This window comes from Hippocampus guttulatus, chromosome 1, assembly GCF_054856545.1.
Source record: "Hippocampus guttulatus isolate MCC_2025c chromosome 1, RoL_Hgut_1.0, whole genome shotgun sequence".
In the NCBI taxonomy this organism is placed as follows: domain Eukaryota; kingdom Metazoa; phylum Chordata; class Actinopteri; order Syngnathiformes; family Syngnathidae; genus Hippocampus; species Hippocampus guttulatus.
In genome coordinates, this window is record NC_141261.1 from 32,887,853 (window position 1) to 32,912,727 (window position 24,875).

Consider the following 24,875-nt stretch of genomic DNA (forward strand, 5'->3'; position numbering starts at 1 on the left):
ATTTGCGTTTTCATACTTTGCTGAGAATTAGCAGGTCTTTGTCAAAACAAAGTGGAGAGATTCTCTGGTGATTCATTTGCTTTGAAGTTAAGCGAGAACATACATGATGCGAAGGTCTGGGCTGTGGGGATCTTGGAGAGGAGGAGACATGGTCCACTTGTGGGATATTTAATAAATACATAATAGAGTCAAAGACGACCTCAGCTACAACAATGCTGAACGTGCATCTAAAGCACCTAGCCCCCAGGGGATGCACAACAACAGGATGTGAGCGAGCGCAGCATGCAAGCACAAAGTTTCACAAGTAGCCATAACGAAGACTGGTAATATGCCGGATGGGCCGGGCGAGCACAAGATATGGTACATATTAAAAACTGCATATGTTGACAGTCCATACCAAACATCAACAGAACAAGCATTAAAGTATGAACATACTTTTTTTAGTGAGAACAATGAAACAACTATGGGATCTGTCCTGTATGAACGTCTAAGTATGTTAAAAACATACGTGTGACAATACAAGCAACAAAGTGCAACAATATATCGCCCAAAAACTGTTTATAACACAAAAACTGCAGTACAGTACAGTACAATACAGTACAGCAGGGGTGGCCAACCAGTCAGAGACGAAGAGCCAATTTTTTTACTGTGTTAGTGCAAAGAGCCACACCATACCCTTCCTCGGGCACGCGCGCGCGCACACACACACACACACACACACACACTTTTTGGCCAAAGATCGACTTTTGAAGCGATCAACTTCTCACGAACGACCCGATCGCGCACGTCCAAGCATACCCACACGCACACACACACGCGAGCTCGCACACACGCACTCATACGGGTGCCCACCAGTGCACTCGCGCACATATGCACGCACACCACGATGAGCAACAGTCGGAACGGGCCGAAAATGAATGAACGCTAAAGATACAAACAAACAAATATTTTTTTTCCCACCCATTTCCTCCTCCCACCCCTTGCGGTCGACTTGGGACCATTTCGCTAGCTCCCGGTCGATTCTGATCGACGTATTGGGCACCCCTGCTTTAAAATCAGAGCTAATTCGCTGACTAGCTTAGCGCTTAGCGCCGTTGTTTGCGCATAAGCGGTGAGGCAGTCATCTGATTGGTTGCCCTCATTGTCAATCAAGTAACGGGATTGATGATAGGCTGACGGAGTACGTTCTGTGAAGTTAGCGCCTTGTTTGAATGGCATCGCCACTGCCGAGGCGTTTTCGATGCTTGTCGTGTGAGAGCCTGGGAGCCGCATTGAACCAGCCAAAGAGCCGCATGCGGCTCGTGAGCCGCGGGTTGGCCACCCCTGCAGTACACGTATATGAACAAAATATAACAAAGTTAGGACTATTTGCTACAAAATGAGACGAGCAAGGGACCTGGAAGCTTTTCTTTCCACTCACTCACTGTCTCTAACTTGACCTCCCCTCAATCACCACCAAAGACAGCGTTGCTCAGCTGATGTCGTGCAATGAACTTTTGAAGTCAGCCACTAGACGCTTCGAAGTCTTCAATGCTCATAGTTAACGCTATGGGACTTACCTCCTCTCTTATTAGCGGTCCAGTTTGCGTAAAGTTTTTAGCATGATAACAGTCAAACCATTCCAGGAAACGTTCACTTACTCGACTGTCCGTCGAGCAGCAAGCGATTCACTCTGAGCATGGAAATTGCCAGAATCGGACTGAGCAAGAATCGCTTCCTTGCTTTTTCCAAAGTCTCGTAGATTTGAGTCTTTCCGTCTCCAAGCGTCTCCTTACTGTTTTGGACTTTGTAACCCGCTTCGCTTCATCGGATACATTTCACTTTCCCTTCTGCGGTTATTACAGTTCCTCTTCATTTGGATGCCATGATCTACAGCAGGGGTCCCCAACCGCCGGTCCGCGGACCGGTACCGGTCCGCAGGGCATTTGGTACCAGGCCGCACAGAAAAAACTTGCCTTAATTCCGTTTTATTTATTTCGGAATACGAAAGATGTTTTATTTTGAAAAATTACCGGATTCACCGTTACATCCGTCTGTGTCACGCTTGACACACGTCAAGCCACGCTTCTGCGTCACGTGACCGATTACGCTAAAAACACAATGAGTAAAAAATGAGTAAAAAAACTGCTGGAGATCGCAAATGACAGCGACCTTAAAAGTACATTCGAGCCAACTGGATTAAAGTTATGGCTGAATATTCTGAGATCGCCACAATAGCACTGTTGCTATTTCAGACATGCTACCTGTGTGAGGCGGGGTTTTCTGCAGCAACGGCGACTAAAACAAAATTACGAAGTAGACTGGACATAAAACACACACTTGAGGTGTCATTGTCTCCTATTACCACAAGATGGGACCGTCTGGTTGCAGAAAATCAAGCTCGGGGCTGTGGTGAGTCGTCATTTTCATGCACTTTGAATTTGCATTGTATCGTATTTTGAAGGCATTAAACATGACCATCGTGACCATGAGTGTTGCGGCCAGATTAGACGCTCCTTGTGTTTATTATTATATTTCGAAAACACCATCGTTTTCATGCAGCTCATACCATATTATTTTGTCGTATTATTTCCGCCACACCTTAAATGCCGGTCCCTGAAAATATTGTCTGACATAAACCGGTCCGTGGGGCAAAAAAGGTTGGGGACCCCTGATCTACAGGACGTAAATGTAAATGAATGAAATTAAAAACTTTAGCAATTCCAGTAAAACTCACTGCAATAAGCTTGTGCGGGAGTTTTTTGCCTCACTCAAATTATCCTCAAAATGAGGGTAGTTTGAGTGTGGATTTTTTTTCTCCCCCTCTCCCTCCCTTGTGGTTTCTTTCTGCCTTCCGGGTTGAGTGAACGCTGGCGCGTTTTGGCTGCCGCTGCTCAACCTGTATTGTTTTGTGTTTTTTGTTATTGTAAAGTGTCCTTGGGTGTCTTGAAAGGCGCTTATAAATAAAATGTATTATTATTATTATTATTAATAAAGAGTCACTTACATGTCGCCGTTTTGGATCCAATGATAAAAAAGCAGCGGCGCGAACACATTTATTCTGTCGTATCGAGCGGGAGTTGCTTGAGTTGGAGCTACTGCGGGCTTACATATGGCTTCCGGGTACCAGAACTTCTGTTGTTATGAATCGATTGTTAATGTAATATAGTAGTAGAAAAATTCATGCATAAGGTTTTTTTTTTTTTTTTACCGGGTTCGGGAATTTCCGTTTGACAGAGTTCCGCAGGTGGTATATAAGATTTCTCCCTCTATCTCTCTCCCTCTCTCTCCGTCTCCCAGTCCCTCCCTGTGCTCTGCAACTTCAATTAACTGCGCCACCTGGCGTTGAAATGCCTGTCATTACAAGTCCAAATTAAATGAATGCAATCATTCACATCGAACCTTAACTGTGTACCAACCATCAGCGGGCCGGATTAAAAAGACATGCGGGCCGGATCCGCCCCGCGGGCCATAGTTTACCCACCACTGGTCTAGAGGTTTAAGGTTAATATTACATTTGTTGTGTTATTTCAGTCTGGGTCTTAATACACAAAGAAGGGCATTCCGTCAGTACTTGACGGAAGGTCAAACAGTCTGTCACTGACCGATGCCCGTTTTGATCACGAACGAGGAATAACGGGAAATTCATAAAATTGACCGACTCAGCAGAGACTGAAGTGTGTTTTCATCCGTCCCCTGAATTATCACTAACCAGATCAGTACTGAAGAATCTTCTCCTGTTTCACTGACGACTGACGGAAACGCACCGTGTAGCACACGTGTTTGTTCGCGGTGGAGAATAGAACACGGTTGCTTCTAACGGAGCAGAGAACTGGCTCCTCGTCCTCCAACAGGTGAAGAAAAGAAATTGGAACATCACTTATCCATCTGGTTTGTTCCCATTCGGGCATTTATCACCCCTGCAATGCAATGAAAGCTATAGGCCAACGGCAATATCGGTTTCTTGACCATTGACCAAGTTTTCTTAGCAACCGTGTAGCAAAATACAAATACAAGACATTTTGGACCGTGAACTCATTGACGGACCAAGTGACAAAGAATCTTGCATGAAACGTTGCTATGTGTGTTTCCCTTACAACAAAATCCACTGTAGTGACATGCAAAAGCAGCCATGCAAAATTCACAGAGAAACAGCACGTTTTGCTTGTGCAGAAACGGAACACCAAGAGCAAATAAGTACTTGCAAGTCGTGTTTAAACTTGAGCTTATGCTGTTCGATTTTTCAGACATGAACCATGAGAGAGTTCCACCCCATTAGAGACATCTGTTTGCACTACAAATGGTTGGTTTTCTAAATATTTAACAATACTTTGTTTGTATAATGTCTTATGTGCATTATTCCATAATACATGTATTTTGATCTTTTGAATAATTATGAAATGAGAATTGTTAAGTCGAACCGGAGAACATGTGTTCAGTGTTAAGGACCATCACAATTCTGTATTGAAAAATGTTGGGGAGAAAGTGGCCTTCTTTCCCCTGCGTGTTCGTTGAATTTCGGATGAGGAGGATGTTGGTTATCCAAATACAGGCTGGAGTCGATGAACAGTTTCGTTGAAGCTTTTAATAACAGAATATTCCGGGCACCCGCGGCTTACAGACAATGGCTGTGGTGGTCACGAGTGCAAAAAAGGAAGGGATTCACCACGTATTTATATCATCAAAAGGGTGGTAGCGAAACTCAAGATGTGACATCAGAACTTTCATTTCTCCTAAACTGTTTCTTAGCTTGTATCAACTGGTGCATCCCTATGACTGTGCATCTCTACAAGGTCTCCAGGAAGGAGTGTTCCAATTTTAAGTGATGATTGCTTCAAGGACGCAGAGTATCGCTGCGTGCATGTGAAAGTTAAACATCATGACTCAATATGAGCAGAATACACACTTCCAATTTATCCAAAAGGTGACATGGTTTGATCTGTTTGGTTTTGTTTCAGCCTGGCTGGAGTGGAGGGCATTTCCCCCGGTGGCGAACCTGGCACTCTTTGCAATCACTGGACTAGAAAAGGACTCAGTTGACAGCCGCACTCTTTCGGATTGTTAACCTTCCTCACTGTTTCTGCTTCAAGTGTTGTTTTCTAGACCTTTTGTCCATGCTCATGGTTTGCGCTTGTCCGTACTGATCTCATTTTTGTAAGTATTTTTGGATCTTGTAATTCCTCCTCAGTTTTGGTTTTCGCGTGAATTGGATACTCTTGCTATTTCCTTTTCTAGTGTATTCTGGTTTAACTATGACTTCGCCTTTTGCAAGCACTTTGTGCTTATTCCATGTTTTCTTGGCTCTTTGTTGCCAGCGACCTTTTTCTGTACTTTTTCAGTTCTCCGCTTTTCTAGAAATAAACACCACTGTTTAACCTTTTATCTTGTCTACGTTTGTAGGATCAAACATCATTTGCTTTGTTCCCGGACCGTGTCAAAAGGGTAAATATTAGCAAAAACGCCCAGAAAATCAATGCTGTTAATCCCCTTTCTGATCTGGGTATTGACAAAAAAAGCCCCAAAAACATTCAAGAATATTTGATCAAGTTGGTATGTTACCCACGCAGGTGCAGGAAGACCCTGTAAAGTCCATACAGGAAGGCTGGAGCTGGAATCGATCCCATGAACTCTGCACTGTGACACGGAGGTGCTTACCAGTCGACCATTATGCCGCTACAGTCACACAATCATTCATAAATATTGAATTCATGAGAGGAAATCCACTATTGTGGAACCTATCAGACCTATATGTTGCCAGGTTTGTGGAAGGAATTAACCAAACACAAAATACTTTTTATGTGGGCTTTCTTCCCGACTGAACATGAAAAAAATGTATGCATGCACAGCTATCTTCGCAGGCATTTCGTCCTCTCTTCACTTCCTAGTTTGAGTCTCACTCACACTTGGTGTTTTCATGGGACTTAACCCTGCGCTACTCTGAAAGTGACAGTGCTACATTTATGAAATGAGGCAGCATTCACTACAACAGTCCAAGTATGGTTCACCTGGTTACATATATAAAATTGTTAATAAATAGCGGGAACCTTAAAACTGCTGTATTAGCTCTGGGAACATATAACTCACCACAGTATGTTGGCAGAATAAGATAAGATAAGATATCTCTTTATTTGTCCCGCAATGGGGAAATTACAGTCAGAATTCAGAAAGGAAAACGCTGGGTAGGGAGAGGGAAAAAAAAACACGCTCAAACTATCCTCTTCTGAGGATAATTTAAGTCCAGGATAAAAAAGACCCTAGCACATAAATAAGCATATGACAGTTACAACAAGTCACAAGACATAACATGTAATAAGGGGGAGGATGAATGGGAAGGGGGGGGGGGGGGGGTGACCGCGACGCGGTATTCCTGACCAGCTGCACGGACACGTGCGCTCTGCAGGTCCAACCACGTCACGGGGGAAAAGAATCGGAGCGATGAAGACGGTGATAATAAGGATGTGTATGCGCGTGTGGTTGTCCAGTTGTGTATGTGTATGCGTGTACAGGTCATAGCTGCTTCGTCGAGGTCTGTCTCATGAAGACAGTCCCGGCTTATCAGTCCATGGCCGAGAAGGAGGGGGGTGATGGTGGGGGCCCTAGCTTCCATGCATACTTCCATCCAGGGGAAAAGGCCAGATAGCGTTGTTTGTTTTGGAGGGACGGCCGCCAAAAATTTCAGACAGCCTTGAGTCCGTAGCCTGTATCTCTTCACTGGCGCCGATCAGCCAAATCCTCAATCTCTTCGTCGAAAGAATTTTTGTCGATTGCATCGAGAGACCAGCCAACTAATTCCATGGTTAGTTCTTCGGATGAAAATACGGTAGGAGGCTAGGAAAAGTTAGACAAAGACAGCACAAAGACTAAGTGGCGAGCAAGGAGATGGTGGGGGTGAGGGCAGGAGCTGAGCAAAAAGCGTCCGCCTTCGTCGAGAGCCAAGCAGGAAAGGAATAAATAAATATAAAGCCCAGGATCTCTAACATAGGGTAATCTTCCTTCTTTGCCGTGTGTCTTGAACTTATCTTCATGTCCTCATTTATTTTCCCCCCTGCCTCCCTGTATTGCTGTCATTTCTCCCTGTCTTTCCTGAAATACTCTTCACTTCTTTTCAGATCGGCTTCAAATCTCTCCTCTCTCTGTAGCAACACTGCATCCTTGCTGCACTTAGCAATGGAACCATTTTCTAACCGTTATGACTATGACAAAGTTTGTCTCTTTCTTTGATGTTGTTAGTTGCTTTGTTCCTTTATTTGGTCACACAGGGCTGGGCTTGTTTTTCTCGAGGTAAGCTTGAGTTAATATTCAGTTTCCTTCCATGCCCTGCTGCATCCAGCCCTGTGTCCATCCCAAATTCAGAAACATTGGAATCATATGCATCTGTAGTGTGAAGTCTTTCATCAGCACTTCAGTAATCAGTCTTCAGGCAAACGGCTAATGTCATCATGTCAGGCTCTCATTCAGCAGCAGTCAATGCCGTCGAGTTCAGGATTTTTTGCCTCTGCAAGTGGATGGAACGTGGCTGGACAATAAACAGCTTTCGTTTGCGGACTTTCTGAGGAACTTCAAGATCAGCTGTCTCCTCGGGATGAACCAGAGTCTCGCAAACAGTTAACCTCAGAAATTGCGATGGACAATGGCATCAGAGAACGTCGTTGGAGTGCCACACTTGCCTGCTCTTCATCCCCTTGCACTGCTGTTCGTCGACTGGTCACCCAGTCTTTCAGAAGCCCCAAGCCACCTGCTGCCACCGGGGAAGAACCCATGCAACTCGGCAGAACCCGCCTCTCCTTGGAAAAACATGCCCAGCAGGTTGCGTAGCGTCTTTGCATCTATTGTGGAAGATCCTGGGACTTCAACAATCAGTCAATTGTTCAGACATGAATTGTGAGAGAGTTCCACCCTCTGAGAGTCATTTGTTTGTACCGCAAAGTGTTAATTATGTAAGAATTTAACAATAAGTTTTGTTTATAATCCCTCATTTGTCCCATATTTCATGATACAACTTATTTTTATCTTCTGAATAATAATGAAATGACAATTGCTAAATTTTGTTTCAGTCCCGGATGCTGTGGAGGGCATATCCCTCCAGCAAAAACTGTATGTACAGTTTAACAGTCCTAAGGTATGTATTCTCTGTTTCAATAGTTGTGTCTCTAAAGTTAAACAAAAAAAGTTGTATTTGCTGATGACACAATTTTATACCGCTTCAGAGAAAATCGCGTGTGGCTTCTGAATACTGTGGAAAAATAATTAAATATATTTTGAAATGGTTTGACATTAATAAATTCTCTTTGAATGTCAACAGTACAGTATATAATCTTTGGTCCCCGGCAAATTAAACACCAGGTCAAAATTATCATCAATTCAATTCCGCGATCGTCGGCCTCATTACGGACAGAGATGATCGGGAGTACAGGGGACTGACAGAGGACTTCGTGGTCTGGTGCCCGCAGAACCACCTGGGTGTTCTCAACAATAAACTAGGCTGGTCTAACAGCTTGGATGCTCTGATCAGGAAGGGACAGAGCCTGCTCAGAAAAGTGAGGTCTTTTGGGGTTCAGGGGTCACTCCTTAAGACTTTCTATGACTCTGTGGTGGCCTCAGCCATTCATTATGGCAAAGTCTGCTGGTCAGGCAGCATCTCAGCCCGGGCCTGAGGGAGACTGGACCGACTGGTCAGGAAGGCCAGCTCTGTCCTAGGCTTCTCCCTGACACTCCGGAGGAGGTGGGCAACAGGAGGATGCTTGCCAAGCTCAAGGCTATGATGGACAGACCCTCCCACCCCCTCCAGGCCACCCAGACAGCACTTGGCAGCTCCTTCAGCCAGAGACTGACACACCTGTGCTGCAAGAAGGAGAGGTACTGCCGCTCATTACTGCAGACTGCTGTCAGACTATTGAATAGACAGACCTGAAAACCTGGATTCAGACCCACTCACGCATTTTTAATATGCTTATATTTATATTGTATAATTAATATTTATATACTTTTCGTTTTATATACAGTATATATATATATATATATATATATATATATACTGTATATATTAGAGCTGTCAAACGATTAAAATATTTAATCTAATTAAAAACGCAACTGTCATAATTAACTCAAATGAACTAAAAATTAATAATGATTACTCATGCATTTTTTATCGTTTCTGAATTTCCTTTTATGTTTTTTGTCCTATTTTTCCCCATTATAATGCTCTCATCAACATGGAATCAGTTTTCTATGTGCAAAATGCAAATATTTACTGAAATAACAAGTTTGATTTTCAATTTTACATGAACATTTTTCACTTGGAGCAGTTATTCACACATAATCTCTCACACAATATTACTGTCCATCAACAACAGTGAAAAAAATATTTCGTCACACGACAGCTGCTTTAACGGCTCTTTTTATGGAATTAAAACAGAGCAATATAAAATGATAAAGTGCATATCTAAGGTAAACTAGTACTCAGCCTATAGTGGATTTAAGCCATGGTTGCATACTTCGTTTTTCTCAAGTTTGCTTTGAACACAGCAGTCAGGCTATAAGATATCCTTTATTTGTCCCACACTGGGGAAATTTACAATGTTGATTCTGTCGGTCCTTCTTGCGCGCAAGTCTCTCTACGGTTTTGTGTAGACATCATTTCGAATGACTACACCTGGTTCGATGACAACACTGGAGACGTTTTATTTTCGGTGTGTTCTAGTGGTGGGAATTCCGGCTCTTTTGGCTCGGCTCACTAAAAAGAGCCGGCTATTTCGGCTCTCAATTGGCTCCTCAGTTTTTTTTGTTGTTTAAATTAATTTATGACCAAAAATAATGTAAAATTAGGTGTAAAATGAATTACTAATGTAAAAAATATACAGAATATTAAATATTTATTATTTATATGGCTTTATTTATATTCTTCTGAACATACTCAACATGGAGTACAACATGGCGCGCTACAAAAAATAAATTACAAAGTACAAAAACAAAGACCCATCTCAAAACAAGGTCAACAAAAAGTTCCAATCTCTGTGTATATGGTTGAGTGAACGCTGGCGCGTTTTGGCTGCCGCTGCTCAACCCGTATTGTTTTGTGTTTTTTGTTATTGTAAAGTGTCCTTGGGTGTCTTGAAAGGCGCTTATAAATAAAATTTATTATTATTATTATTATTATATTTACAAGCTTTTAACTATTTACAGTAAAACGACATAAGTAAGCTGATTACCACACAACAAATTATAAATTATAATTTGATATTGGATATTTTAACCCTGCACAGTCTACACGCTGCCTTTGAACTATCAAATAAGTTGAAATTAGTCCAAATTTCACTGCGTTTCCCTATCCATTTTCTCACCTTTCCACTTTCCACCGTGTTGTTTTTTCTCTGTAGCGCTATCGAGCTCTCTCTCTCGTCTCGTCTCTTCTGTTTGTGTGCTGCTCACAGTGTGCTGCTGTGAATATATCTAACTCCTCCCCCTTCTCTTCACTGCAGCGTGTGTGTGTGTGTGTGTGTGTGTGTGTGTGTAACCCTCCCCTCCCTCTTCTACCACGGATCTTGACCAATCACGTGCGGCTTTAACCGAAAGGGGAAAAAAAACCTGACCAAAAAAAGTCGGCTCCTATTAGACTAATAAATGTGTTCTTATCTTATCTTATCCTATGAGCGGCTCCCTATTAGGAACCAGCTCCTGTCGTTCACTTCAAAGAGCCGGCTCTAAGAGCCGGTTCGTTCGCGAACGACACATCACTAGTGTGTTCGCTAGGTCGCGACCACCGCACCGCTGAACTCTCGACGTGCTTCAGCGCACCGTCGCTGTCAGACAAACACAGAGAAGCTCCACCTCCATGATTTATATGGACGCGGAACACGGTAACCTTCCACACAAAATAGTTGGGAAAATGAGCGGGAAAATGAGAAGCAGTCCGCAGAGAAGGAAATTACCACGACACGAGTGCTATTTGCGTGTGTGTGCGTGTGTGCGCGCGCGTGTGTGTGTGCGTATGTGCGCGTGTGTGCGCGTGTGTGTGCGTGCGTGTGTGTGTGTGTGTGTGTGTAACTTTTTTAGTCTCCCTTTTTATTTTAATTTTTATTTAACAGGATCAATATATAAGACATTGTCTTTTAAAATTTGGATAATTATATGCATGTAAAACATCTAGCTTCAGTGTATTTGCAATTTTTGTCCCCGGCAGGCTGGTACCATATCATCCCCTGGCTTGAATATTCTCAACAGACGTATTGTTACGCTTGCAGACATTTTAGCCCTCCTAATACTGTTTTTTTTCTCATCACTGTAATGTTATGACTGCAATTTCAAAGTCTGAAGAAATAAAAAGTCAAATAAGATTTCGAATCTGTCTTTTTAGCCCTGGGTTGAATGTGCCCCCCATCAAAACCCCTGGCCCCAGCCCGGCCCCCTCAGTGAAATTGATCCAGAACCGCCACTGGGCATACATCGAACTCAACGTAATGTCTGCTCTTTATTCACTGGAGGCTCATCAACCTAGTCTCTTATTTCGCACCCGAAACAGTGTCTTCTCCCGCTTGGTGTAACTTAGCCTTCTCCGCTACGTACAATTTCTGTTCATAGCTTGTAATGGAGGCTCTCGCTAGCAATCCGTAGTGGAGTCGTTCGATGCAATGCGAATGATTTCAGCTTGAGTCTGGCTGTGGACAATGTTAACAGGCTTGCATGCAGTAGCCATACATTTAGCAATGGCTTCAGCAAATTTGTTCTTCATCGTGTTATCCATTTTCTTCACTTTGAAATGATCCATAGCTGTCTGTCTTAGACGAGGGGGCGGAGTACTCACATCAGCTGTGTGCTTGGCCATTAAGTGGTATTTCAGACTAGACGTGCTATGATGATCTTGTAGCTCAGTTTACTACTGCAAAACATCCAGGTAACTTTGGTCTTGTCAGTGGAACAATCTGGCAACTTTTTAAAAGTAAACTTTCCATTCATAAACTCTTTAAGTATCCGTTTTCGGTGTCTCGCGCTGCCGTGGCTGGCAAAACAAACATGTGCATGGACCTGTGCAGCGTGCTTGTTGTTTTGTTTTTGGTTTATTTATAGAGCAACGTAACATCCGCTGTGACGTGTGCCGTGTTAATCTCGCGAGAAAAAAATTAATCCCGTGAAAATTCATTTAAATTAATGCCAATAAAAACGCGCTAAACTGACAGCTCTAATACAGTATATATATAAAAAATCCTTGTCTCACCCCTCGGGTGGTGTCTGTCCCTCATTCAGCTCGGGTTTTGTACAAAGCAAACAATAACCAACTTTTCCACAGTATCCAGAGGCTGTTCGAAATTTGACAGGGTTGTTGTAGTTTTAGGGGTAAAAGTGTCTTGAAATAAATCAAGGACAAGCACATCCATCCATCCATTTTCCAACCTGCTTATCCTCACAAATGTCGTGGGCATGCTGGAGCCTAACTGAGCTGTCTTTGGGCAGTAGGTGGGGTACACCCTAAACTGGTTGCCAGGCAATCGCAGAGGACAAGAAAAAACTGAGCATATGTCAGTTTCTGTAAAGGGTGTTAATTAATAGGACAATTTTGAAAAACTATTGAAAACTTGTGAATCAAAATTGTAAAACAGGTTTAAAAATACATAATAACATTAGTACTACAAAAATATAAAAAATTGTGTATTAACATGAGAAACGGAACTTAATCTAGTATTCTCCAGCCATTAGGCTTCAATTGATGAATAAGATTATCTATCCAACAAAACAATACGATTATTTGCAAATCATGTTTAACCTATACAGTATTAAATTGAATACACTATAAAATATTGAGGATAAGATAACTTTTATTTGTCCCACACTGGGGAAATTTGCAGTCTACAGCAGCAAAATTGGGAGCGGGGGGAGGAAAAAAACTGTTTCATTGCACAAAAAAAATGTTTCAGAAAAGAACTGTTCAAGTTCAATATACCGGTAAGTATAATATAAAATATAGCATTAGCATTTGAAGCCGATCAACTTAATTTTGAGCAAATAATTATATCTTAGAATTTTATGGCAGCAACACGTTCCAATAAATCTGGGATTTAGATTTAGGATGTATTGTGTTGTTTACGTGAACCCTTTATTTTGGTGGCCCAGAGGCACGCTGCGAGTTGCATACGCTTCCTGGCACCCAATCTCTTTCTGGAATTGTCGTTTCCGGTTTGGAAAAACAATTCTATAAAATTGTGTTAACGTTTAAAAAACGTTATGAAACATAATGAAAAAACTCACTTAACTAGGTACATTCTTGTTGCGTATTAGCAGTAAAAAAAAAAAGATCTAGCACAGTCGTTTAACCGAGAGAGTGATACGTTATATGCTTTATTTTGAAATAAAGCTTGAAGTCCAGTGGTGTCGTTACTACTGTTAACTTCATTCACTAAGGCTGGGTCACGCTCCAAAGCGGATGTTTTGTGCGTCGCCACAATGTGACAGAAACATGTGTTACCTTGATATGGAGGCGCTTGGCAAAGGACCCCAAGACAGCCACCTGCCGGGTAAGCAGGCGTTTGGAGCTTTAGCTTAAAGCGATGTCAATCGGCCGTGTAGGAAAGCTGCAGGGAGGTCGTGACGGTTTGGTTTGCAGTGACCGTGGACGCAAAATGCGCGCTCCCAACAAGCAGCACCTTTGCTCCTCAACAGGCCGAATTTGCATCGGTTTTAAAAGTGTACAAAATGTATTTGAAGTAATGTTGTTTGCTTTGAATGCGTCCCGCCTTTTATTTGTTGTCACAGGTGATCGTGACCCTGTGATGTCTCATGCATTGCAGCATCTGCGAGCCTGCAGGTGCCCCGGAAGATGTGAGCTTTGCGATAAAAGTATGCCAAATATCATCCGTACAAACAACCCCAAAACCTTTATTGGCTGCAAGTCACCGGAAAATAGTCAAAGTGGACATGGTCTGTTGAGAGAGCCTCGTGGACAAATGCAGTAGAAGAAGGTACTCTTGTATTATTGACAGCAGTGGGCAAAGTATAATAATGATCGAGAAATTGTAATTGGTTCAGGTTTGTCGGACAATGAGCGAAAACAGCCCACTGCAAAGTATGTTCAAAGGCTGTTGAAACCAAAACAAGTACAGTGAAACTCCTCTAGAACGAAAGCTACATGGGCGAAAATACCCCCTAATGTGAAAAATCTTCATGTAGTAACACCATTCCCATTCTCCTTTCCCCCATACGATGAAAAAACCTCCTGTTGCGTTATACAAAATCATTTTCTCTGCTCCTGCCTCGTGAAGACATTCACTACAACGAAGTCTGATCCAACTGCTTCGTTCGGAAACGGCAACAACAACCACCACACTGGTTTACATAGTGAACGATGTTTATTTCGGTCACAGCTGCGAGTTTCCTGAATGCAACATACTCATAGCTGCTCTGCCATTGGCTTAACGAGCATCATCCTGGCCTCCAATCGGCCAAGAGGGACCTCACTGTCTATGTGTGTAGATACTGGAGCTAGATCCGTGGAAGATAGAGTGGAATGCATCCGATTAGCTGCACAGAGTAAATTGCTTATGGCTTGACGGACATTCAAATAAATGAACGTTTCCTCGAATGCTTTACTTGTTATCATGCTAAAAACCTTACGCTAACTGGAGCGCTAATTAGAGAGAAGGCAAGTTCCATCGCGCTAACTATGGCCATCGATGACTACGAAGCATCCCGTGGCTGGCTTAAAAGTTCATTGTATGACATCAGCTGAGCAACGCTGTCTTGGGTGGCGATCGAGGGGAGGTCGAGTTAGAGACAGTGAGATGGTGGAAAGAAAAGCCACTGGGTCCAGGAAGTATTTGTTATTGTTAGATTCAGACACAGCATGAACGTTGCTTTGCTAAAATGGCTACAAAACGGACCTTTGGATGTCAAGCAGCTAAGACAAGAAGAGCTCTGATAAGATAAGATAAGATATCCTTTATTTGTCCCACACTGGGGAAATTTACAGCCTCCAGCAGCAAGAATGTAGGCAGAAAGAAGAAGAAAAAACAAACAAACACCGTTCAATTAAGTGCAATATAAATACAAAATGGATAAATCACAGTACTATTTACAGTTGTTTTCCACATCATTTAATTATTATTAATATTATTGTTGCTCTTTTTTATTCAGCAGCCTGACAGCAGTTGGTAGGAACGAGCGTCGGTATCTCTCCTTCTTGCAGCGCGGGTGTAACCGTCTCTGGCTGAATGGAGTTGCGTGTGCCATCGGGATCTCCGTTCACAGGATACGTAAAAAGATTAAAGCAAATAAAGGAGATGAGCAGAAATGAAGCTGCCCCTCTCCCCCCCGTAGGTTTGGGGTACAAAACCACGCAAAACAAAATGGGAAGAAGAAATAAATAAAGTAAAAGGACGAAAAGAAACTCAAACAGGGATATGCGCTGCTGGAGAGGCAGCCACTCAGGGGGCGCCATCATAAAAAAAAAAATGATGCAGGAAGAGAGGGTAAAAGTGATCAAAATGAAAGACGGAGCAAACAAAATAAAATACATTATCCAAGAAATTGATGAAAGTGAATGCTGATCGTAAATTTCGCAATTTCTTTCCCTTTTTCTCTTTCTACACTGACAATATGAAGTGTCAAATAAGTGTGTGCTCATACTTATGCACTATTGGAATAAAAATAGAGTACAGATACGTTTGTGTGTGCGTGTGTGTGTGTGTGGGGGGGTGGGTGGGTGTGTGTGCTTACATCTGAGATCAAATTTGCTACAGTGAAAACCCCTTGTTGTGAAAAATTTCTTGCTGCAAACATGATTTCGTTGTAGAGGAGTTTCACTGTAGTGTGAACAAATAATTTCAGAAAATGAATTGGAGACACTGAGCAGTGTTGACATAGAAGGTAAAACCCTTGCTCAGATATTGATGACATAAGTATAATGTTTTTACGATGTTTTACAAGAAAGGAGCCCAGTGGAATTCAGTTGATTGCTCTGATAAATTTTGGACATATACAATATACAAATACAAATACTTTAAACAAGGACTGAATATAACGAAGTGCAAAACAAGAAATAAATGTTTTCTACTATTACAAATTATAATCCCAAAACATGTTCTCTGATCTTTCATCTCCACTTATTTCACTGCTTTGTGCAGACTAAGAAAGTGCCCATCTAACCTTCACTCTCAGAATATTATTGTTCATGATAACCGATGGAATTTGCTCAATAACAATGTTCAACATCATACTTTTTATCCTTGTCATGCATTTTCTGTTTTTATTTTTGTAAACTGGATATCAGATGACTTTGACCTTTTCAGGATGACACCAACTTTCATTACCTTTAATGGGAAAATTGCCCGTACCAGCATGGCCGCCATGGGACTGTCTGTTGATTGTGCCACAGTGCCGTTTACTGGCAGTGTGGCCGATTCTGGAACAAATAGATTTTTGCTGTTTTTCCATCCATCCATCCATCCATCCATCCATCCATCCATCCATCCATCCATCTATCCATCTTCCGATCCGCTTTATTCTCACAAGGGTCGCGGGTGGGGGCGGGGGGGGGGGGTGCTAGAGCCTATCCTAGCTGTCTTCGGGCAGTAAGCGGGGTACCCCCTGAACCGGTTGGCCAATCGCAGGGCACACAGGGACGAACAACCATCCGCGCTTGAACTCACACCTAAGGACAATTTAGAGCAGGGGTGGGCAATTATTTTCCCGGGGGGGGGGGCCAAATGAGAAGCAGAAAATATTGTGGAGGGCCGGGTAAAAAGTTAGAAATAGAAATAGAAAATAAAGAAGACAGCACAATGTCTTTGTATGCCAGTAATAATGTAACATTCTCCTCCACCATCACACTCAGCACCGGTTCTCCTCAAGGATGTGTACTGAGCCCCCTGTTGTTCACGCTCTACACATTTGACTGCTCTCCGACTCTTATTAGCGGTCCAGTTTGCGGAAAGTTTTTAACATAATAACAATCAAACCATTCTAGGAAATGTTCATTTACTCGAGCCACAAGCAATTCACTCTGAGCATGGAAATTGCCAGAATCGGACTGAGTAAGAATCGCTTCCTTGTTTTTCAAAGTCTCGTAGATTTGAGTCTTTCCAACTCCAGGCGTCTCCTGAATGTTTCGTACTTTGTTACCCGCTTCGTTTAATCAGATACATATCACTTTCCCTTCCATGGTCATTACTCTCTCCCTCTTTCTTCATCTTCCCCTCCCTCCCTGTGCTCTGCAACTTGAAGTAACTGCGCCACCTGGTGTTGAAATACCTGTCATTACAAGTCCAAACGAAATGAATGCAATCAAACCTTAATTGTGCACCAATCTTCGGCGGGCCGGATTAAAAAGACAAACGGGCCGCATCCGGCCCGCGGGCCGTAGTTTGCCCACCCCTGATTTAGAGTGTTCAATCAGCCTGCTGTGCATGTTTTTGAAGTGTGGGAGGAAACCGGAGTACAGGGAGAAAACCCACGCAGGCCCGGGGAGAACATGCAAACTCCACACACGGAGGCCGGAGCCGGCACCGAACCCACGACCTCTGCACTGTGAGGCCAATGGGCTAACCACTCGACCCCTGGGCTGCCTGCTGCTTTTCCATGAGCCCAGTGCACGGTGCACAATCCAGCATGTCAGGTTCCGCCATAACATTTCTCAAGTGGCGAATCACAATATGGATTGCTGTGTCATGATGTGGCGACGCTGCAAAGTGCAGCCCATCAAATGCACAGAAGCTTTCCCATCAAGAAGAAAAATCACTTTCTGGGTTTAAGATAGTAAGATACAGCCACCGTCAAGACAAAGATGCAGTTTTATCAGTGCATATATTTTGTTTTTATGGCAATATTGAGCCATATGTACAGTTTCATATCGACCATGGATGAAATTGTGTAAAAGTAACTTCATGACTAACCTCTCATTCAAGTCAATGCTGAAATTCGAAATTCGCTTGCAAAAATGTTGACCGCAAGCTTCTATATTTAATCACCCAGATGCCTCATGACCAATCACTGAGTATACAATATCACACGACACGGGTTACGATGCTTCAAGACAGATCAAAATCAGTTATGAGACACTACCTTTGTTTGCGACATGTCTGTAGGCTCAAAATAGGGCTGCATTTGTATAGTCTGGCTTTGGTATTAGGGGAGTTTGACTTTGAAACTTGCCGGCAGTGACTGCGTTAACAAATCCATTAGTCCTTTCAATCTCATGTGCTGCAGTGTCTAGAAAAGTAACCCCCCCCCCAACCCCACCTATAGAGCAATATATGTAATCACGAGTGAGGTAAACATTGCTAGGAAATCCGTGGTTGCTTAAAATGCCGTTAAACACGGATGATAATGTGCACATCGGAACTCATTAATGTTGTATTGTTTGTGCTGCTTTTGGAACGAAAAAAAATATATTTTAAAAGGCTCATACTCGGCATTTTACTTTAGACTTTACATTGAGGGGAAGCTGCGAAATCCCCCGCGGAAATGGGCGTCACAGCCATTCCGTGCTAATTCGGGGATTAAAACAAAGCGGCAGTTTGAGTCTTGTCCGTAAGAGGGGGTCATTTATTTAATTTAACGCCTTCCAATGAGGATGGGCATTGCGCCACCTCCTGGAGATATCGCTCATATAAAAAAACTCGCCACTGATTTTCACAGACGTGATGGCCATTTATTGGTTGCAACATACTGCTTTAATGTAGAGTGCAACTGTTGTGATGAACTACCTTCAATATGTTCTCTAGCTTGTCCAGATGAATTTGTTCTTTTTACTCGTACAGCTTTTTTTCAGTGTGTCACTTTTTACTGACTTCCTCATAATTACAGTTTAACAAACATTACCGTGGCATGATAATTAACATCTCATGGTTGTAAACATCCATTCGGTAACTACAACCAAAAAGGCACAACGTGAACACAATTATTTCTCCACATTGACTCTTAAGATAAGATAAGAGGAAAAACTTATTTATCTCACAATGGAGAGATTCACAATTTACAGCAGCAAAATTTGGAAAGTAGAAAAACATGAAGTAGTTGCATGCACAAAATAAATTAAAAAAATGAACTGTACACAGTACAGAATGCAATATAAAAGATAAGATATACACATATATGCAACTGCATAGCATCCTCCTGTTGCCCACCTCTTCCAGAGTGTCAGGGAGCAGCCTAGGACAGAGCTGGCTTTCCTGACCAGTCGGTCCAGTCTCTCTCAGGCCCGGGCTGAAATCAGAATCAGAATCATCTTCATTGGCCAAGTATGTAGAACACACAAGGAATTTGTCTCCGGTATAACACGCTGCATTAGTATCATCATAAACAAGGACATGACAAATAGGTATGGAAGGACATTCCGTAATGTAAGTGAACCGTAGTGCGGTGGTACCACTCAGTGACAACTGTGAGACAATGTGCAAAGTATCAAGCAGAGCTAAAGTGATCAGTGGTAGAATACAATACTATGACAGTTGTACAGTTGGTGCAGAAAATCATTGAACCATTTTAGAGTGACCAGTCGCAGTATTTGTTGTACAAGAAGAGTGACTACGTCAGTGACTGTTTAGGGAGTTAATGGCTAGAGGGAAGAAGCTGTTCAAGTGTCTGCTGGATTTGGTGCGCATGGATCTGTAGCGCCTGCCGGAGGGGAGTAGCTGGAAAAGGTGGTGGGCAGGGTACGGGGGATCCAGGAGGATTTTCCGTGCCCTTGTTTTGATTCTTGCAGTGTGCAAGTCCTCAAGAGTGGGTAGGGCGGTGCCAATGATTTTTTCCGCCGTCCTAACTGTCCGTTGAAGTCGGTTTTTGTCCTTTTTTGTGGCGGCCCCAAACCAAACCGTGATGGAAGAACACAGGATTGATTCGATGACTGCCATGTAGAACTGACGTAGCACCTCCTCAGCAGCCTCAGGAAGTACATCCTCTGCTGGGCCCTTTTCAGGATCGAGATGGTGTTGACTTCCCACTTCATGTCCTGGGAGACTGTGATTCCCAGGAACTTGAAGGTCTCGACAGTTGACACAGGGCAGTTGGATAGTGTGAGGGGCAACTGTGGAGAAGGATGTTTCCTGAAGTCCACGATCATCTCTACAGTCTTTTGCGTGTTCAGCCCGAGGTTGTGTCGGCTGCACCAGAGCTCCAGCTGCTCCACTTGTTGTCGGTACGCAGACTTGTCGTCGTCTTTGATGAGACCAATGACCGGGGTGTCGTCTGCGAACAGAGATGTGTTCCTCGAGCCGGTCCTTGGCCTCGAGGACCGAGGGGCGGTCCTTGGTCCTCGGCCTTGGCCTCGGAGTCAAGTCCTTGGTCCTTGGCCTTGGCCTCGGGAGTCAAGTCCTTGGCCTTGGCCTTGGCCTCGGATTGCCGGTCCTCGGACACAGTGAGGGATTAGAGCCTCGAATCCCTTGTATAAGGACCGCAAAAATCACGAAGGAATCTAATAAATTCCATCCAAGGAAACCCATATTGATGGATTAACTCTGGCGCTTTAAGAGGGGCGGGTCTGCCTCTGACAGATAACAGTTAGCGCAACGTATAAAGAGCGGCATCACAGTTAGTTTCAATCACGGTTTGTTGCGTTCGCGATCGGCAGTTTAAATAGCGTGTAAAGCCTTTCTGTAACAGTGGTTTCTTTTATTTAGTTATTTTTGCACAGTCGTCACGTTTGTGCGGTCGCACTAGAGTGTTTGTTTGAACCAAGTAATTTGCGTTACAGCTGGAGTCAATAATGTCGGCAGTTCACTTCCGGGTTTGGCCCTTGGGATTTGGAGTCCTTTTGCTCGATTCCAGTTATGTTTGCTGAATGCTTTCTCATGTTTGGAATAATGAATATTGATAATACATAGTTTAAAATCATGGTTGATTTAATTATTTATTATTATTATTGTGAAGTTGAAGGTATTAATTAATGTAGTATTAGTGGTAGTGGTAATAATAGTAGTACTCAGAGAATGGTTCGAGATTCAGCCATCTCGTTACCTCTGCGTCCCGCGTCCTAGACGCATTATTTTCCCACGGGACGCACAGTTCCAAACAATGTGCGCTTTTGGGACGCAAGGAAATTTCTCAGTCAAAACAAACAAACAAAAAAACTACGGCAAGCCTGAGGATTTCACAGTAACAATCGTTACCGGTAGCGTGTCGTTTCCGTGGCGTCATTTTCACTGAGTTTGTGATGTGGTGTGGTGTGTGAGTGTGTTTCTTCTAATTTACTTTCGTTTTGTTTTGTTTTCAGTGTTGGGGGGGACACAACAGATGACGTTATGTGCGCATGCGGGTTATTATTTTAGTCCGCAAACTGAGGAATCGCGTGGATGAATGTTTGAGATGGCGGCGAAAAAAACTCACCAAGGTCTACTAATTACGATATTTAAGAAATGGGAATGCTTGTCTGATTTTTCGTATGAATCGTCCAAAGGGCGTATCCCAAAACTCACCTGTGATGTATGCACAGAACGCGAGAGCGAAATACGAGGCGAGGCACGATTACGAGGCAAATTGGTCATTAGATTTGTAGGCTAATCGCTGTGAAAAATATTATGAAACAGTATTGGTTATTCTATAATTTACTGGTTGTAGCATGGTAACTTGATGAATAAAACATTCGTCACAAGGTGTAGTAATGCTAATGTTAACTGTTGGTAGAACTCATGATGACGTGTGTTAAATTCTTTCGTCAAATTGATCGTAGATTACACATGCATCGTCTTGGGAAGAGGATGTCAAGCCACATCAATACTTACATTACCAGTCAATTAATCTTTGCAGTGTGAGATTGGAAAAAATACTCTGATGATGCCACATGAGTACACCAGTTTTTGATCCATTTATTTTTTGGAATAAACCTGGAGTACACAGCTGCTGATGTAATGTTCATTGTTAATGCATAGTTTTCAAACATTGACCCTTGAAACATTATACTTTTGAGTTTCGGAATTCTTGATTATCAATATCAGTCAAAATAGAAAAATGGGTTCCCATGATGAACGTTTACGGAACCCAACATTTGTTATCGTGGTTTCCCATTGGGTAATCCGACGGAACCGAAAAACGGTTACCGTGAATTTCCGAAATCCTCCGGCCTGCTCCTGAATTATTAAAATTTTTGCAGCATTTGTTTATCATTGTATGTATATGTTGTTGTTTGTGTTATTATCATATGCAATTGAATAAGTAGACCCTTTCAGAATTCGAAATTTGGGACTCTCTCAATCCATAATGGCACTCATACTTTTCTGATCAGCGAGTCCCAGGGACTCGCTGCCGGTAAACTGTAAAATTATCACTGAGAGATTACCGCTTTTTCTGCAGTCAGTGATTGACTTCTATGCAGTCATTTCTCAACTTGTGTTCCGTGCCACTTCATGCCTGTTGAGTGTTGATTTACTTCATATTAAGAAACTACTGCACTAAAACATTAATTCATAAATGTATACCATATGATTTTATTTTTTTTCTCAGTATAAATAACACGTACCCTGACTGTTCTACTCTTTGAATAAAAACACTTCAAGCGTTAGGGAGGGCAAAGGGTTATGATGGAGGGGTGTTGCAAATCATGAAGACCTGCCAAGTGGTATGATAGCATTGTTTTATACATATCCTCGGCTAGGCCTCAGTTTCAAAATCAGTCCTTGGTCCTTGGCCTTGGCCTCGGAGGCAGGTCCTTGGCCTTGGCCTGGGAAAATTTCTCAAGTCCTTGGCCTTGGCCTTGCCCTGGAAAATTTTCCAAGTCCTTGGCCTTGGCCTTGGCCTCGGAGTCAAGTCCTTGGCCTTGGCCTCGGGTTGCCGGTCCTTGGACACAACACTGTCTGCGAACTTTATGAGTTTGACAGCTGGACTTGTTGAGGTGCAATCGTTTGTGTAGAGGGAGATGAGCAGTGGAGAGAGGACACATCCCTGTGGGGCTCCAGTGCTAGTGGTGCGTGTTGATGATGTTGTTGCTCTCAGTCTCACCTGTTGTGTCCGTCCCGTCAGGAAGCTGAGGATCCACTGGCAGATCATAGGGGACACACCGAGGTGGAGAAGTTTGGGGGTGAGGAGTTCCGGGATGATGGTGTTGAACGCAGAGCTGAAATCCACAAACAGGATCCTTGCGTAGGTCCCTGTGCTGTCAAGGTGCTCGAGGATGTAGTGCAGACCTATGTTGACTGCGTCCTCCACAGACCTGTTTGCCCGGTAGGCAAACTGAAGAGGGTCCAGCAGGGGTCCGGTGACGTTCTTTAGGTGGTTTAGCACAAGGCGTTCAAAGGACTTCATGACCACAGACGTCAGAGCGACAGGCCTATAGTCGTTCAGTTCCGATGTTGCCGATTTCTTGGGAACTGGGATGATGGTAGACTGTTTGAAGCAGGATGGGACCTCACACAGCTCCAGGGATCTGTTGAAGATTTGTGTGAAGACACCAGCTGGTCAGCACAGCCTTTCAGGCAGGAGGGGGACACTTTGTTGGGCCTCGCAGCTTTCTTGATCTTCTGCTGCTTGAAGAGCCGTATCACGTCCTGTTCGTGGATCTGTAGGGGAGAAAAAGAGGGTGGTGGGGTAGATAGAGTAGTTTCTGGTAGAGGTGTGTGTGTGTGGGAAATGGGGGTGTCCTTTTCAAATCGGCAGAAAAACATGTTTAGTTCATCAGCAAGACCCTTATTGTTCACTGTTTGGGGGGATGGCATTCTATTGTTTGTGATTGCTTTCAGGCCATTCCATACAGATGCAGAGTCGTTAGCAGAGGACTGGTTTTTCAGCCTCTCTGCATAGCTTCTCTTAGCGATGTTAATTTCCTTTGTCAATTGGTTTCGGGCGTGTTTGTACAGTGCCCGATCTCCACTTGTTCGTACCCTGGATGTTCATCGGTTTAGGTGAGGGCTGATTCCTGCAGAAATCCACAACCAACTCCTTAGTTTTCCTGCAGTTGATTCGCAGGCACCAGTCCACAAAGTCCTCCGTCAGTCCCCTGTACTCCCGATCATCTCCTCCTGTAATGAGGCCGCCGATTGCGGAGTGATCAGAGAACTTCTGAAGGTGGCAGGTTAGAATGATGTAGCTGAAGTCTGAGGTGTAGAGGGTGAACAGGAATGGAGCCAGGACAGCCCCCTGCGGTGCCCCGGTGCTGCTGAGGAGCCTGTCTGACTCACAGCTCTTTGCCCTCACGTACTGTGGGCGGTTTGTGAGATAATCTGTAATCCATGATATGAGGTGATGGTGCTGCAGTTTGTCCCCCTGTAGGTTGGGCTGGATGGTGTTGAAGGCACCGGAGAAATCAAAGGACATGATCCTCACAGTGCTCCCAGCCTTCTCCAGGTGTAACAGTGCAGAGTGTAGGAGGTAGATGATGGCATCCTTCACGCCGATGCCGGACCGGTAGGCAAACTGCAGCGGGTCCAGTGACGAGCTCACCGGCGGTCGCAGGTAGGCGAGGATGAGTCTCTCAAGCGTCTTCATCAAGTGAGATGTCAGCGCCACCGGTCTGTAGCTCTTGAGCTCCTTTGGGTGGGGGGTCTTGGGCACTGGGACCAGGCACGAAGGTTTCCACAGCTGTGAAACTCTGCCCAGCTTCAGGCTCAGGTTAAACATGTGCTTGACAATGGCTAAATGGTGCATGCATAATTCATCATGTAAATTAAATGTGCATAATTTGGAAACGCAAGATGTGGCTCTTGTTTGGGGAGCGTGCTGCCTTTTGAGGAAGGGTGTTTTTCAAATAGCCCTAACTTTGTTATATTTTGTATATTTTTATGTACTTGTACTGTATGTTGAAGTTTTTGTGATATAAAAAGTTTTTGGGCAATATGTTGTTGCACTTTGTTGCTTGTGTTGTCACACATGTACAGTATGTTGTTATCATACTTGGACGTTCATACAGGACAGATCCCATAGTTGTTTCACTGTTCTCATTAAACAAAGTATCTTAATACTTAAATGTTTTTGTTCTGTTAATGCTT

At 43.4% G+C, this 24,875-nt stretch overlaps 1 protein-coding gene and 1 long non-coding RNA gene across 5 annotated transcripts in view; both read left to right on the forward strand.

The window, feature by feature from the left end:
• Window positions 1-2,084: 2,084 nt before the first annotated feature.
• On the forward strand, window positions 2,085-5,659 carry LOC147211402 (uncharacterized). Its single transcript, XR_015102642.1, has 3 exons — window positions 2,085-2,391; window positions 4,938-5,421; window positions 5,547-5,659. It is a non-coding gene; the product is annotated as an uncharacterized LOC147211402 (long non-coding RNA).
• A 7,711-nt stretch (window positions 5,660-13,370) lies between these two features.
• LOC147211403 (putative ribonuclease ZC3H12C) overlaps window positions 13,371-24,875 on the forward strand; it is a 29,836-nt gene continuing 18,331 nt past the window's right edge. The window contains exons 1-2 of one of the 4 annotated variants that reach the window (XM_086126875.1): window positions 13,371-13,484; window positions 13,723-13,928. The gene's annotated coding sequence lies outside the window, so the exon portion shown is untranslated. The remainder of the gene's footprint in view (window positions 13,485-13,722; window positions 13,929-24,875) is intronic. The other 3 variants (XM_086126885.1, XM_086126893.1, XM_086126911.1) reach the window with 3 other exon arrangements.